Source organism: Clupea harengus, chromosome 23, assembly GCF_900700415.2.
Source record: "Clupea harengus chromosome 23, Ch_v2.0.2, whole genome shotgun sequence".
NCBI classification, from domain to species: Eukaryota; Metazoa; Chordata; class Actinopteri; order Clupeiformes; family Clupeidae; genus Clupea; species Clupea harengus.
Window position 1 is genome coordinate 795,305 of NC_045174.1, and position 14,585 is coordinate 809,889.

A 14,585-nucleotide genomic window follows, 5' to 3' on the forward strand; every position below is an offset into this window, starting at 1 on the left:
GTTCTTTTCAATAGCGCAGGACTACGTGTGTGTGTACAGCAGTCTAGCCTGTCAGTGTTGTAAAACATGCCTTAGCGTAGCTTATGGCTGCACCTTGAGCGTAAAAACAACCCTTGAGAAGAGTATCTGCTTCACACAACCTGGCTTTGTCTGACAAACCCGATTTCTCATCCGGCGAGAAATATCGCAAACCAAACAGGCACTCCTGGATCATAATAAACATTAATGCAGTAGTTTGCAGTTCAGTGAACAGTAGAGATTTAATGCCAAATTAGGTGTGTGACTCTGGGCTACCTCTGGGCATTGTTCTGCAAATACTGTGAGGTTGTGCTTTTTTTACACGCCTCTGGAGCAGAAAACTATCTTGCATTAGTAATCATCAGGTAGACTCATTGGCCAGGGATTTTGGGGTAGCCCTATGCAGGGAAAAAAAAAAGATGTCAGCTGGCGTTGTAAAATCAAGACTTGTTTACCCTCCTCATGCAGGTCAGGGAAAAGACTGTGGCGGGAAAAAAATGTCAAAGTAAGAAAAGAAAAAAAACACACACACACATTGCCTACAATACACTCCCACCTCATTTCTTTTTTTCCGTATCCCTTGAACTCCATTAGCCAAAATTGATGTACACTGAGTAGATATTGCCACTCAGATTCTGGTCAATTTGCCAAACGGATTAAGTGTATCAAATCCATTTTGCTGAGTGCATTGAAGAAGTGTCAGAATGAGGCATTTTCAATTTAGCCCCCTTATACAACCCCCCCATCTCTCTCTCTTTCTCTCTCTCTCTCTTTCTCTCTCCCTCTATCTCTCTTGCGCATGTTTCCACACTCTTCCGGCCTCGGCTGTTGTACACGCTGCTTACCCAGCAGAAAACAGGCTGGGACACGTATTTCATATGTCCCCGGCATTAAATCGCTCTGACACAATCCACATATTTGATTCCCCATTTGGCCGAGGCGTAATGATCGGTGGTGTGTGTGTGTGTGGGGGGGGGGGGGGGGTGACTCCGCTGGCATCCGTCTGAGAAGCTAAGCCACCGGTTTCCCCCCCTGCCTGCACAGAGCACGTCTTTCTCCCGGCCTGGCTACAGCCCCGCTTTTTTTTTACGACGAAGACGACGACGGTTAAAAATGCAAGCATTAAATATTCATACAAGGCAAGGAGCCCTTCACCCGTAAAGCCAGATTCCCTCCAAGCTTTTGAGAAACGGGAAACTTTTTTGCAGATTTCTCTCTCTCTCTCTCTCTCTCCCTCTCTCTCTCTCTCTCTCTCCCCCCCCCCACCCCCGTTTCAAACCAGTGGGGCTTAGCTTAACAAAAGCTGCATTCATTGTCTGAGAAAGACCAGGCCCCTGCAAATCATTAAAAATGTAGAGGGGCTGTGTGTGTATGTGTGTGTAAGGTTTAATGTTCCTAAAAAGTAATCTACTGCAGTAAGATACATCGATGAATATGGGGTCTGGTTGTAAAAGCGAGGGGATGTTTGCTTAAGAAAAGTGCTTACATTTCCTCAAGGCTACCATTGTAATGTAAGCAGTAGCTCGCGAGAGAATTCAGCTAATGAGTGATGATGAAGGTGTGTGTGACCGAGAGAGAACCGGGCTCCAGTGCATTTGTTTGCAAGCGTTTACCATGGCGGACCAGATCTTCGCCTTCCCCTCCGCAAAGCCACACATCACCGTAACTACCCCAACACCACTGATAAATTCCGCTCATTAATTTTGCACTCTGAGGACCTCTCTTATTTACAGAGCAAAACAATCACATCAGCAAGCAGAGGAGTAATAGGAAAAATAATGCATGCCGCTTTCCCCCAGCTGAACAAAATAATGAAAAAAAAAAAAAAAAAACCACACAAGATATGTTATTAAATCCATAATGTAAATTAGGTTATTAAAAATGAAGGGGGGAAACATTGTCTCTGGACATAAGAAACAAGGCCAAACCGTCCCTTCTCTACACACACACACACACACACACACACACATACAGGGGAGGCCCAGAAGGCACGCTGCCTCTTGGGTGACTTGGCAAACTCATCCGAGGACCTTCCTCCTGTGAAGTTTGGAAACAAAGCGTCTGCCTGGTTGCTGATCTACAGATCCCCACCACCACACACACACACACACACACACACACACAGACACAGACACAGACACAGACAGACACACACACACACACACACACACACACACACACACACACACACACACACACACACACACACACACACACACACACACACACCCACCCACACTCACACTTACAGACACACACACATTTTCCCAGACAAGAGGAACAGCATTGATTGTGTCTGGGCTTGTTTTTTAACTAGTGGCACAGGCTCTCTTGCTGTTCTTTTTTCTTCTCCACATCCTATCATCAAGATGACTACAATTTAAAAAAGGTACAGCCTCGGGCCCACTAAATTAGCAATAAGCTTGCACCTCGTTGTGATCCGAGCATGTCAGAACCATTTGTTTTTTCCTGTTGTACGACACACATCCTATCCAGTCTATTCAACACCGCTGTGCAGGCAGATCAGGAATTACAGGGAGTCACCTTATTACACAGCACATTTTGCTATGATTTCAAAACCATGCAAGGCTCTTTTTAACTTGCCTGCGATGAAAATGATAATCAGCTTCTTATTGTCACAAATTTGTTTGTGCAGTAAAAAAAAAAAAGCACAAAAAACACTAACAGAAGAAATGCTGCAAAATCTGAGAACGAAACTCCATCGCGTCTTTCAGGCTACATATCTCTAGACACCCATATAAATTAGCAAGGGACTTCTACTACACTCTACCCCACTACAACAGCCTTACCACATTACTGTAATGGGAATGTGTGATCGGTTATAACCACTACTGTTACAGACCGTTTTTAAGAGAAGGGTGAGTTCTGGTGTTGCTATGTGAAGATATGAAGGCATTCCAGGGCTGGTGGCCCATGAACAGCCATGACTGAGGGCTAAGCAGCCCTGTGACTTTCCTACTTATGAAAATTAGGGACATATGGAAAATTGCAGGAAAAGTCGTGCAGTTGCAGTGGCAATGTTGTTCCAGTGTCAAATAGGATCGACTTGTGCATTTCCAGACCAACAGTTTGGCATCAGAGTTGCTTATATTATTCTCTCGGAAATCAAGATGTAATCACCGGGCACTTTGATCCTTGAACAATTATTTGAAGGAAAAAAAAAAAAAGAGAGAGAGAGAGAGAGTTTGAGAGAATCAACTGCAAAGCAAATTATCTGAAGCACTCTTTCACTCTTGGAAAGCTGCCAGGTCCTTTGAAGTCTTTGCTGGAGACACAAGCAAGCCTGCTCCAAGTGAGCTGCAACAATTTCCCCCTATCCCCTCCCAATTTGTGTTTACAACAATAAAAGCGAAAGGAAAGAGGAGAGAGAAAAAAAAAATCACTAAGCAATATGGCCGCCTAATATCTTCATGGAGAGCCTGTCAAAAAATATCAAACAAACAAAGATCCCAGGACAAAAAAAAAAGTAGCTCTTTTTTCCCTTTCCTTTTGAGTCCGTAACAAGGCTTCTAATCCTCTGTAATGATTTACAAAGTGACAAGTCAAACAGATTTACTGTGACAGATTGAAACGAGCCCAACATAAATATAATTACCTCTTAACACCAACCCCCGCCACCCACCCCACCCGTCTCTCTTCACAGCCACACAATAGGATATGTTCTGCAGCCTACAGCAATAAGGTTTTTTCAATTTGCTCATCAAGATCCGACTCCTCCAGTGGAACAGCACAAAATAAATGATTACAGGGTCTGTTAGCACTTAAAGTGGCAGGCCCTTGTTAGCCTTGTGGTTAAGCTTGCATTAGCGCATTAGCCTGCTGCCTTTCTTTTTCTCTCTCTCTTTTTGTTCCGTGTTTGTGCAGTGGACACTGGTCAGCCCTTGCGTGACATCACGGCTGATGAACCGTGACCCAAAGGCAGTGGCGTGTGGTAATTCCTGAGACACCAGCTGCGGCTAACAGCTAACAGCTAACAGCTAACTACATGCTAATGGAGCAGCTCTTTCAGGGCAGATGCCCAGCGGGTTGGCTGCCAAGCACATGGTATTGAGGGTGGGTGGGAAGATCTCGTTGCAGCAGTCATGTTTTTCAATTATGAATGCTCCCGTAATGATAAAATGGTGAGATCATTTCGGCTGGTGGTCTGCCACCACGCTTTCACTCACTGCACTGCCGAAGCAAGGATCGGGTGGGGGTTGGTGGCAAGGGCTTGCAGCAGCATGCCCGCTAGTCCCTTGGTGAACCACCCCACCCCCACCCCCACCCCCACCTCTCTCCCGTTTACAAGAGATGCCCCAAAAATAGCATCTGCACTCAATGTCATTTTTTTTCTTCCCATTCTTTTTCCCCCCCTTCACAGAAGCCACATGCCCCTGCTTCAGTGCAAACAGGCCCTGATTGCCAGTAGTGTGTTGTGAGGTATGAGGTGTTGAGCATTGCGCTAAAATTTGCGATGCCAGGGGAGCAATCTTGCTCGCAGCTGAGCTTGACTTTGTCACCAGAAACCAACTAACTGCACATCCACTTAAGGCTAAGGATTTGATACAGGGCCTGAAACGATGGCTTCTTCCTTCTGCAACAATGCCCATTTGCTACAGGGCCATACGACACCAATCACCTCATGCATTTATGAATGGAACCTGCATGGCTTTTCCTCAGTGAAAAGGTACAGAATCTTTTCACTACAGACCAAATTACGGGAAAACCCTAAACCTTGGAAAATACCCACAATTCACTTGCGACAGGAAGATGAGCTCAAAATCAACAAGCACCCAGTCCCAAGTAAACAGGCTGTGTGTCGTGTATTTCTTAGAAAGAGCTTTCTAAGTGTCTTTTTAATTTAATCATTTATTTTGAAATACATGACTCATACTATTCTTAGGAAGAACTCGTCAGCAACAATCCACACATCTCTAACTGCTGAGAAAGACTAAAGAACCATATGCCTGGTACTTTGGCGATGAATTAATGCAGTATTGCACTGAGAATACTCCAGACTGCCCTGATTAAAGAAACAGACCTTGCCTCACGAGTCTCCACCTCCCTTCACAGCACTGCAACAATACAGAAAAACACAGATGCTACCTTAAAACACCAGATGCTACCTACATGTGACACATTGGAGAAGATCACTAAACTGAGGGTGCTGTCACTCTTGTGTATGCCCTCCCCTGAACATCCTGTGCCCCCCCCCCCTCTACCCCTGTCAATGGCAAGTGTCAAGTCCAGGTGCAAGCGCCAGAGCTCCCCAAAGACTGCTTTTGGAAGAAGGTAGTGGCCATTTCTAAAAACCAGGGGGGTCAGGGGGAATGGGGAGGGGGTGGTCAGTCACCGGATGGTGAGCAAGGAAGTGAACAGACAATGTTTACACAGCGGTTATTTAAAGTCCTCTGGAAACGACTCCTCCGGCTCAAAATAGCAGAGCTCGCCGCTGCAATACTGTGTCCCTGTGTCCCACTCCAGAGTCCCAACCACTAACCCCCGCCCCCACCAGCCACCAGCTCACATCACAGCTTTACACAAAGACCCGATAACACAGTGAGGAATACAATTTTTTTTTTAAAGCATGGCCACACATCCACACACAGAGATACATGCACAAGACACTCACACATACACTCACACACACACACCCAACCACCCCACATACACGCACACGCACACACTGTGTGCTGCTTTTGATTTATTACGCTCTATCTAGCACTGAGACTTCTATTACCGTCTTCATTTCTTCCCTGCAGCTGTCACCCCGGCACAGTGGTGGAGGGGCTGATGTGTTCCCTGCACCTGAGCTGCTTCTGCTGCTGCTGCTGCTGCTGCTGCTGCTGCTGTTACTGCTGCTGCTGTTACTGCTGCCGCTGCTGGATGATATTTGGTGTTTATAGATGGGAAATACTGGGTCCCAAAGGCAGACAGAAGCCCTCCTTGGAAAACATGCTGTTTCCATTACTGGCATTGCAGAGTTATGTTTATTGGCAGTTCATTAGACGTTGGTGTTACTCAACATCTCTTGTTTATTGTTAGATTGTTGTTTTTTAATTCCATCTTGACTTCCATCTTGTCTATTATCTCAAAACTGCTATGCAGGGCTAGTTTCCCTATTCTCTGTATCAGACCTATTCATGACAGCCTAACCAACCTGGTCATGGATTTACTGTTGCTGTTCTGTCAAGGTTGTTGTTAAGACTTCCTGTCACTACCTGTGTTGCTTCCCATATTACCTCAGGCTACCATTCCTTAATTGGATATGTTTTACTGACAGCACTGAAAAATCTATGAAAATGTTAAAGCGACATCCATATGGGGTCGTCTTTACACAAAAGCCAACAGAAAGGGAGCTGGGGGAATTCGAACACTTTTAGATAGGAAGGCATTTATGTGGCTGAATGAGAACTCTATAGCAGCCAATGCTAACCTCCTGAAGAGGATAATTTCCTCCCTCTGAAAATGGAGTCTGTTCGACAACAGCCTTGCATGACGGATGCGAGAAATAAAAATAAAATAAAAAACCAAATGACGTTGGTGCTGAAATATCGCAACGTGGAGCGAATGGAGTCTGCGGTGACGGATGAAATGAAATCAGGAGGAAAGTGTAATTTGCTCAAGACGCCGTGTCGAAGTCAAGCACCACGGGAGCGATTGTTTGGCGCGCCACACCTTCGCTTGACGAGGGGGCCTGAGGTTGCTGGGGCAACAGATTACCCCTTTTTTTCACTCTCACCACTTGTGCAGACGCTTTGGAAACATTTCAGTGGGAGGGAGGCGAAGAAATGTACAGCTATTGAGAGCAACACTGAGCTGAAAACAGAGATAAAGAAAGACAGGAAGGAAGGAAGGGTTAAAGATCTGGCACGTATGTTGGTAGAACACTAGTCTTACAAGGCCAAGTGTGGCAATCCGTGATGACTGGACACACCTGGGGAGAATGCTAACATTTTGGATGGATTCCTTCTGAAAGAAACATTCAAAAATGTTAGTGCATTGAGCTCTGTTTTCTCAAGGGTTTGGGTTGACTGTGAACCGTTCAACTCAGCCAGGGCCTTGGCGAGAAGTGCTCCTAGAGAATGTCTCCCGCAAGACGTGTGCCCGTCCTCATCAGCCTGTATCAATGTTTCAGCGTTTCATTATTCAGCAGGTGGCTTTGAGCCCAGTGAGTGTCTCATTTAAAAAAAAAAAAAAAGTGCCCCTGTCAAGGCTTGAACTTTTGACTCTGTCGTTGAGAGCACCAAGAGCTCAACTAGTGACCCAGAAGAACACAAAGGCCTTCTTGAGTCGGAGCTCTAGAACAGGAAGCGCACTAGATAAAGATCCACTGCCGCCGCTCAAGAGGGCAGCGAGATGCACACAGATAACACCACACACACACACACACACACCATGACATCTGCAATTCTTTCAGCGCCTCCCTGATCTCGACCAAATAACCCAGTGACAGACAGACAGACAACGGTATAGTCACAAATGCAGGCGTTTGCAGATCAATAACTCACCACCACCAATGTTTGTCCAATTACCTCATGCAAAAAAATATTCCCAGATGTAAATATCTGCTGGTTGGCATCAAAGCCGACATCTCAGGTTTGGTGTGCCGTGACGTGAGAGGGAAACAGTGCACTTTTCAGAAGGGCTGAAATCACCTAAATATGCTCTGTTGTTTAATTTATAACAGCAGCGCATTCAGGGAAGGCTGGATGTTATTTATGATTCAAGGGCGGCCACTTACTTCGGGCCCTGGGACGACGCATTGTGACATCCTCTTCGTATGTTTTCCACTGGGTGTCAAATCAAACATGCATGAGCCCCAGGACTGCCGAGCCCCAATGGCAGCCCTGGCTGCACGGAAAGCACTTACAGCAGGCAAAAAGAGTGAAACTAGCACCGAGGTGGAGCCCTACTGTTCGCCGTCACCCGTGTTGTATTCACACAAGCCATGCCACTGTCACTTAATGTATTGTGTTAGTTCTTAAGGAATGGCAGTGACACTGAAATAGGGTTGAGTTTGAAGGGGAAGCCACAGTAGCGTGTGGATGATTAGGGGTTAAATACTTGATGGGGTGAAATAACATGGAAATGAAACTAACAATTTAAGTGAAATTCAACAAAAAAACAAACATTACATAGCTTGGAGACTTGTGTGATGTGATGTGGTTTTGGAATTTGAACAAGTTACTGACGGTTCTCATCACTTTAATGACCATTTCTCCAAAATGGACAAATCTGTTTTTCTGACAAGTCCGATGTGAAAACTCAACATGATTTGTCCAAAGCCATTCTCTTAACATTCTGCCCCCCCCCCCCCCCTCCATCTCCCAAACATAGACTAAATGAACAAACGTGATTTCAGATAGAACACCACCTCACTCTCCTGCATCATAAATGGGATTTTAATCAACAAGGGCTAGTTTAATATTATATTGCTTATTTCCAGTCTGGGCAGCAAGCCAGTGAAAATATTTGGACGCGTTAATGATGTGCCAGCAGCACTGAGGTGTCCCTGTGACCGCGCGAGTTAGCCTCGCCGCGGCTACACAAACAGCCAACATCGGCCCCCATTGTTCAGCGCTAACAAGCCCAGCGACGGGGGTCACTCGCGTTTTCACTGCCTCGATCACTCGCTCGCACTCTAGCAGGTCACAGCAGGGAGGAAGAGGAGGAGGAGGAGGAGGAGGAAGAAGAGAAAGAAGAAGTTTGTTTGTTTGGGTTTTCTCCCGTTTGTTTGGTGTTGGACTACGGCTAAAGTGTTTCCATATAGCCACGTCATTCACAATCTCTTACAAAAGGGGGATAGATTAGATTAACAGAGATTAGGCTTGAGTGGTGCTCCCAAAAAGAGCTAAAATAACGAACTTAATGCTTAGCTGAGGAGTCAACAGTAGGATTATGGGAAAAAGACGTTTAAATCCAGCACTAATATCCGCGATGGGCTTTCCTTACAATGGGACATGGGTGTTTCCGTAATCTCAGCTCAGTGGATACACACAAAAACGTCCTTTTCCCCCCTCCTCATATGTTTAAACTCCTGCTCAGCTTCATCAAGTCACAGTGTGTATACATGTGTCTGTCTAGTTGAACACACTCCCTTACAAAAACAACACAGATTTACACACAAAAGGCCCACACTCTCTCTCACACACACACACACACACACACACACACACACACACACACACACACACACACACACACACACACACACACACACACACACACAAGGCTCAAAATCTGTCAGAAAGAACATCAAATAACAAGGCTCAGGATTTGACTACTTTCTTGTACTGACACACCAAGAAGGGGGCAAAAAAAAAACAATAACAGATGCTTGGTATTTTTTGGCTCACGAAGACACTTAAAAAAAAAAGAAAAAACACAACAAAAAAAAAAAGACATCCTACTTCACACAAAATATTTTCCAGGCGGTGAAGCGCAGGACTGTTTGTCCTTGTTGTGGGCCTGCCTGCCTGCAGACTCTCCTACCTGCTCCAGCTAGGGTGCAGATTGCGCGCCTGAAGCCATGGCTTCCATCCCTGCTACACCCACTACTCCGCTCAGCCAGAGAGAGAGGGAGAGGTTGCACGCTATAATATGATTAAATACTCTGTGGTCTGGCGCCAGCCCTGGCCACCCCCTCGTTATTTTTCCCTCTGTCTTGCTCTATCTCTCTCTCTCTCTCACATTCTCTCTCTCCCTCTCGCTCTTTTGCTTTCTTGCATGGGACTCTCACTCTCTCTTTTCTCTTTATGTTTCTTCCTTTCTTTCTTTCTTTCTGTCTGTCTCTCTTGCTTTCTTTGTTTCACAGACGCATACTCTCTCCCTTACACATTCCCTGCCTGCCTGTCTGTCTCTGTCTCTCTCTGACACACACTTTCTCTTCCTCTCCCTTCTTTCTTTCTTTTCCTTACTCTCTCCCTCTGCCTGTCTTTCTACCTCACATTCACACTGTGTTTTTTTTTTCTTCTCCCTTCTTTTTTTTCTCCCTGTCTCTTCCACACCCCGTCTGTCTCCTCGTCCTCACATAAGCCTTCCGATCCCCACTGCCACGAGACAAAAACAACTACCATGAGAACAATTAAATCAAGCACTCCCTTCCCAAGTCACAGATCGGGTTCCTAACATGGACCAGGCAGGAAAGTGACAGACATGATCTATGTTCTCGCACACCCATCCACCTCCACCCTCTGTCTGTGAAACAACCCGCCCCCGCCCCCAACCCCAGCCCCAGCCCCAACCCCAGCCCCAGCCGCACCCCCAGCCCCAGCCGCACCCCCATCCCCCCCCTCCTTGGGTTGGAGCAGTAAACCCCCAGAAAAAAGGGGAAGCACAGGTGCGGGGAAGTCTGTGAGCATTCCGGGGGCCCCCTTCAGAGCCTTAGCTACCCCCACAATACTCCACAGAGGGAGAGCCAGGCCTGTGGACGAGACCTCTTACGCAAGCAGAGTGACCGTTTCTTTGTGAAACGCAAGGTTATGGAATGGGGTCTGAAGCAGTATGGCGGGCGCCGTTATGTGATTAGCATGGACGGTATTGCTTTCGATCGCCAAGGTGGCTGTTTCATAAATCGATTAATCATACTTGCCGTTAATTTATCTGAGCAATGAGAGGCAATTAACAGTGCAGTTAAGAACTCAGAGATCTTTGCCCTGATAGAGGTGAGAACAAAAAAAACAAAAAAATGCTGAGTGCTCTTTGTGAGCACAAGTCATCCCAGGGCATTCATTCACACTTTTAACATTTCACAAATCGCTCTCTGTCTCTCTCTCTTTTCCTCTTCTCTTTCTCTTCCTCTCACTGAGAAAGAGGGACTTGAGAGCTGAGATAATGTCCACACGCTGATAGCCATCTTAAACTTTAGCGTCTGCGAACACAGCACTTCCAAAGCGTCTCTCCTCAAAGGTCGCTCTTGTGAGCGTGTGCATGTCTGTGTGTGTGTGTGTGTGTGCGTGCCTGTGTGTGTGTGTGTGTGTGTGCCTGTGTGTGTGTGTGTGCCTGTGTGCCTGTGTGTGTGTGTGTGCCTGTGTGTGTGTGTGTGTGTGTGTGCGTGCGATCACTGCAGACACACACACACTCTCTCCATCCATCTCCACATCACGCTTCTTTCAAAGACCCCCCACCCATCCACCACCACCAATCACATTACAAGCAACAGCAGTGGCTAAATGCACAATTTACTGGCCACTTTAGACCACATTTGCAATTGATGAGAGCGAGGCCTGTGAGCACGGGGGAGATTTATGGCTACGCGCCGCGGTATCACAGCAAAGAGGCCCCGGGTCACAGCAGGAGATCCATGGGAGAGAAAGCGTCTTGTTAAACCACTTTTATGTGATCATCATTTCAGCAAGGTAATTTATATTACCCTTATTGATGGGTTATTAAATGTAAAAAATCTTATTGCAAGAGAGTCCCTTTTGAAATGGCGTGGCGCTGTGGAGGAATGTGATTGTACTGGAGCTGGATCTGTGGGAGATGTGATGTCACCTGGTGCGTGCCTGATCGCCCCTGGTGACGACAAGAGTGTGTGGCACTATCTACACCCATCTAGGCGGGAAAAAGGTAATAACTCCTCCAGTCTAACAGTCTCTCTCTCTCTCTCACCCTCTATGTGTGTGTGTGTGTGTGTGTGTGTGTGTGTGTGTTCTCTGATCTCGAGCTTGAATCATTTCCCATGTGGCAGAGCAATTTTCAGCTCCCATACGCTCCCCTCAACAAGAGAGGCTAAGGAATAGAGAGCGAGAGAGAGGGAGGGAGAGAGAGAGAGAGAGAGAGAGAGAGAGAGAGAGAAGAGAGAGGTCTACAGCAGTGTGACCAGCGTGGTTGAAACACACACACACACACACACACACACACCACAGTCTGTGGATGACCTAAACATTCATCATCCCACCCCCAAAAAAGCGAGAGATGAATGAGGCCAACTCAGGAGCTGAAGTGATGGCATGAGTGAATCACTCCATCAGAGACAGAAAAACACAACAGGAAGAGGTGAGGAGGAACAGACTGGTATTTTGGGCCAAGTCTACTCAGCACTCGGCGGTTAGGACACTTAAATAGTACTTAAATACACGTTGGGCACATAACCCCCGCAAAGCCAACTAGCCCAACTTCCAAGCACTTTATCAGTGTACGCATTGTTGATAGCCGCTGAGTAGTAAAATCTAATTTCACAAAGTGCGTAGCTGTTAATTGTAATGTTTGTTTTATGCAACAAAACAGGGGAAAAGGAAAAAAAAAAAACAGAAAACACTCAACCAGTGTCTTGTGATATCTCACGAGGACACACAACATCAGGCTCCCTCCATCGTCAGAGAAAAGGGGGTAAAGACGTCCACAAAGCCCATTTATGTAATGACACTGGTTTATAAAGACTCCTCTTGCCTTCCATAACAACGTGTGCTTCTCTGGCGGGTTTTGGGGGGTAGGAAAAAAAAGCCCAGTTAATAAATGGGTCTACTTGAGTCCCCTGTCGCACGTGCTGGAATCGCAGATCTCCGTTTCAATGTGTCTTTTGTTTGACGGCTGGTGTTTCAACATCCCCGCGCTGAATAGGAGAAGGGTCAGCACAGTGCTGCTGCCCCTACCCAATGCTAATTCAGAGTCGCAACCTGGGGGCCCCCACAGTGGAGGAAAGGGGAGGGAGCGAGGGAGGAGAGTTAACTCAACCCCCCCCCCCCCCACCACCACCCACACACACACACACACACACACTCACCACCACCACACACACAAACACACACACACATTAACACACCAGCACCCCTTTGCCCTAAGAAACATTTAGCACACTTGAAACCAAATGAGAAAGTAGTAAGTCACTGCTAAGATGTCTGGTGTTGAACAGACACACACACACACACACACACACACACACGCAAGCCCATGCTTACAGATGTCAGTGTGTGTATGTGAGTGAGAGAGCGGGGAGAGAGGTCTGACCAGCAGCACCTATGTTTTCACAGAGGGAGGACAGATTGCTGTCTCATACTCTGTGCAGCTTTGATGATGTTGCAGTGCATTAGTACTCGGTTACATCATTACAACAACAAGGGGTGAACACACTAGCTGGACACTCTAGCCAAAGGAGAGAACAGCCTACACTTCACCCTTCATCGCTAAGCACCACAACACTTTAAAAAAGACAGAGAGAGCTTATGATAGCACTAGATTCATGGTTATCTTTATCAACAGTTTCTAAAATGTAAACATCTCGCGCCTCCCTGAACAGAAGCTGAGCATGGCTTCACAGAAGACACCCCACCTCCCTTCCTCTCTCACTCTCTGTGACAATGGTTAAAAACCCGAGCAGCGGCGCAGAATGTTCAGTCTGGCAGATTTTTTTTTTTCCACTTGGCTGTTCTTTGGCTTCCTGGACAGATGTACAGCTATGAAAGGGAACCGAGTCTTTGCAAAGAGGCCCTCGGTCCCAACTGGATTCAAATTCAGACACAAGGAAAAAATCTGGGAGACAAATCCGTCAGTTCATATAACCCAATACACTATACACGCTACAGCCAACACGCTTCACGCCAGGTCTATTCGCCAGCGTGAAGCTACATATGAAAGTTACCCGCTTAAATGAATAGCATAGACAAACCGAATATTTAAACAAACGCAACTTAAGCATGGTGAACAGTGTACAAATCACAACATCCCGTGGGTTTAAAATACGTACACGTTTATTCAGGGCAAATGTATTTAGCGACCCGTTGCGCTTAAATTTATGAATGGAATAAAGACGGCATGGTTAAATTGTTGCACTTCCAAAACAAACCATGTGTCCTGGATTTCTAAACCAACGTTATCTACGTAGAACATTCACAGGCCACCTTAATCCTTCAACTTCTTGATTGATCACATCAACAGTATATCTGAACAACCTAAAAATCTGCACAATACGGGTCAATCGCGCTGAACACCAATGCCGTGTCTGTTACTGGCGAAACGTACACCCCGAGTGAGATTTCCGACAACCAGTCTCAAGCGACCGCGGACACATCACAATTACCCCTTCCTTGATAACACGGTCGAGCTTTATAAACGCTTCTTGAAGTGATAACACTATTGTTGAGAATCAATTCCATCCATCTAAACACAAAACCATCCCAGGCGAGAGGTGTGAACGGCAACACGGAAACAAATATGGAACTTACTTACAGATTTCACCCCGAGCGGCGATAGCGGAAAAATCCTCCGTGTTGTTTAGCTCTTGTTTTTAAATATCTTCCTTTTTTCCCTCGTCACAAGCTCTAAGAATGGACTTAACGTCAGTGGGTGAGTAACTGAGTCAACTAGAAGAGAGCACAGTAAGTTGAAGTGTCAAATTACATTGGCTATTCTATTACCAAAGGGCCATGCTTGGTGGTTGGTAAGAAAATGCGTTCCGGAGTGCTCCTTGGAAAGCCATTGGACCAAACCCGGAATGGACTGGTGTATGGTGATCTTCAACAACAGTTGTGCCATTATCGCACATGGTGTGTAGCCATATTATGTTCAGACGTAATTAATGTAGCTTGCATTAATTACGAGCGCACGATAATCTTTATTAAGGGATA

The 14,585-nt window shown here is 46.2% G+C and overlaps 1 protein-coding gene across 7 annotated transcripts in view; it reads right to left on the reverse strand.

Annotated features, from left to right (window-relative positions):
• The window catches only part of LOC105903345 (zinc finger MIZ domain-containing protein 1-like), a 137,431-nt gene extending 123,066 nt beyond the window's left edge, over positions 1 to 14,365 (reverse strand). For 5 of the 7 annotated variants that reach the window (XM_042703158.1, XM_042703157.1, XM_042703155.1 and 2 more), the window contains exon 1: positions 14,188 to 14,365. The gene's annotated coding sequence lies outside the window, so the exon portion shown is untranslated. Of the gene's footprint in view, positions 1 to 14,183 lie in introns of all 7 variants that reach the window. The other 2 variants (XM_042703152.1, XM_042703156.1) reach the window with 2 other exon arrangements.
• Between the last annotated feature and the right edge of the window lie 220 nt (positions 14,366 to 14,585).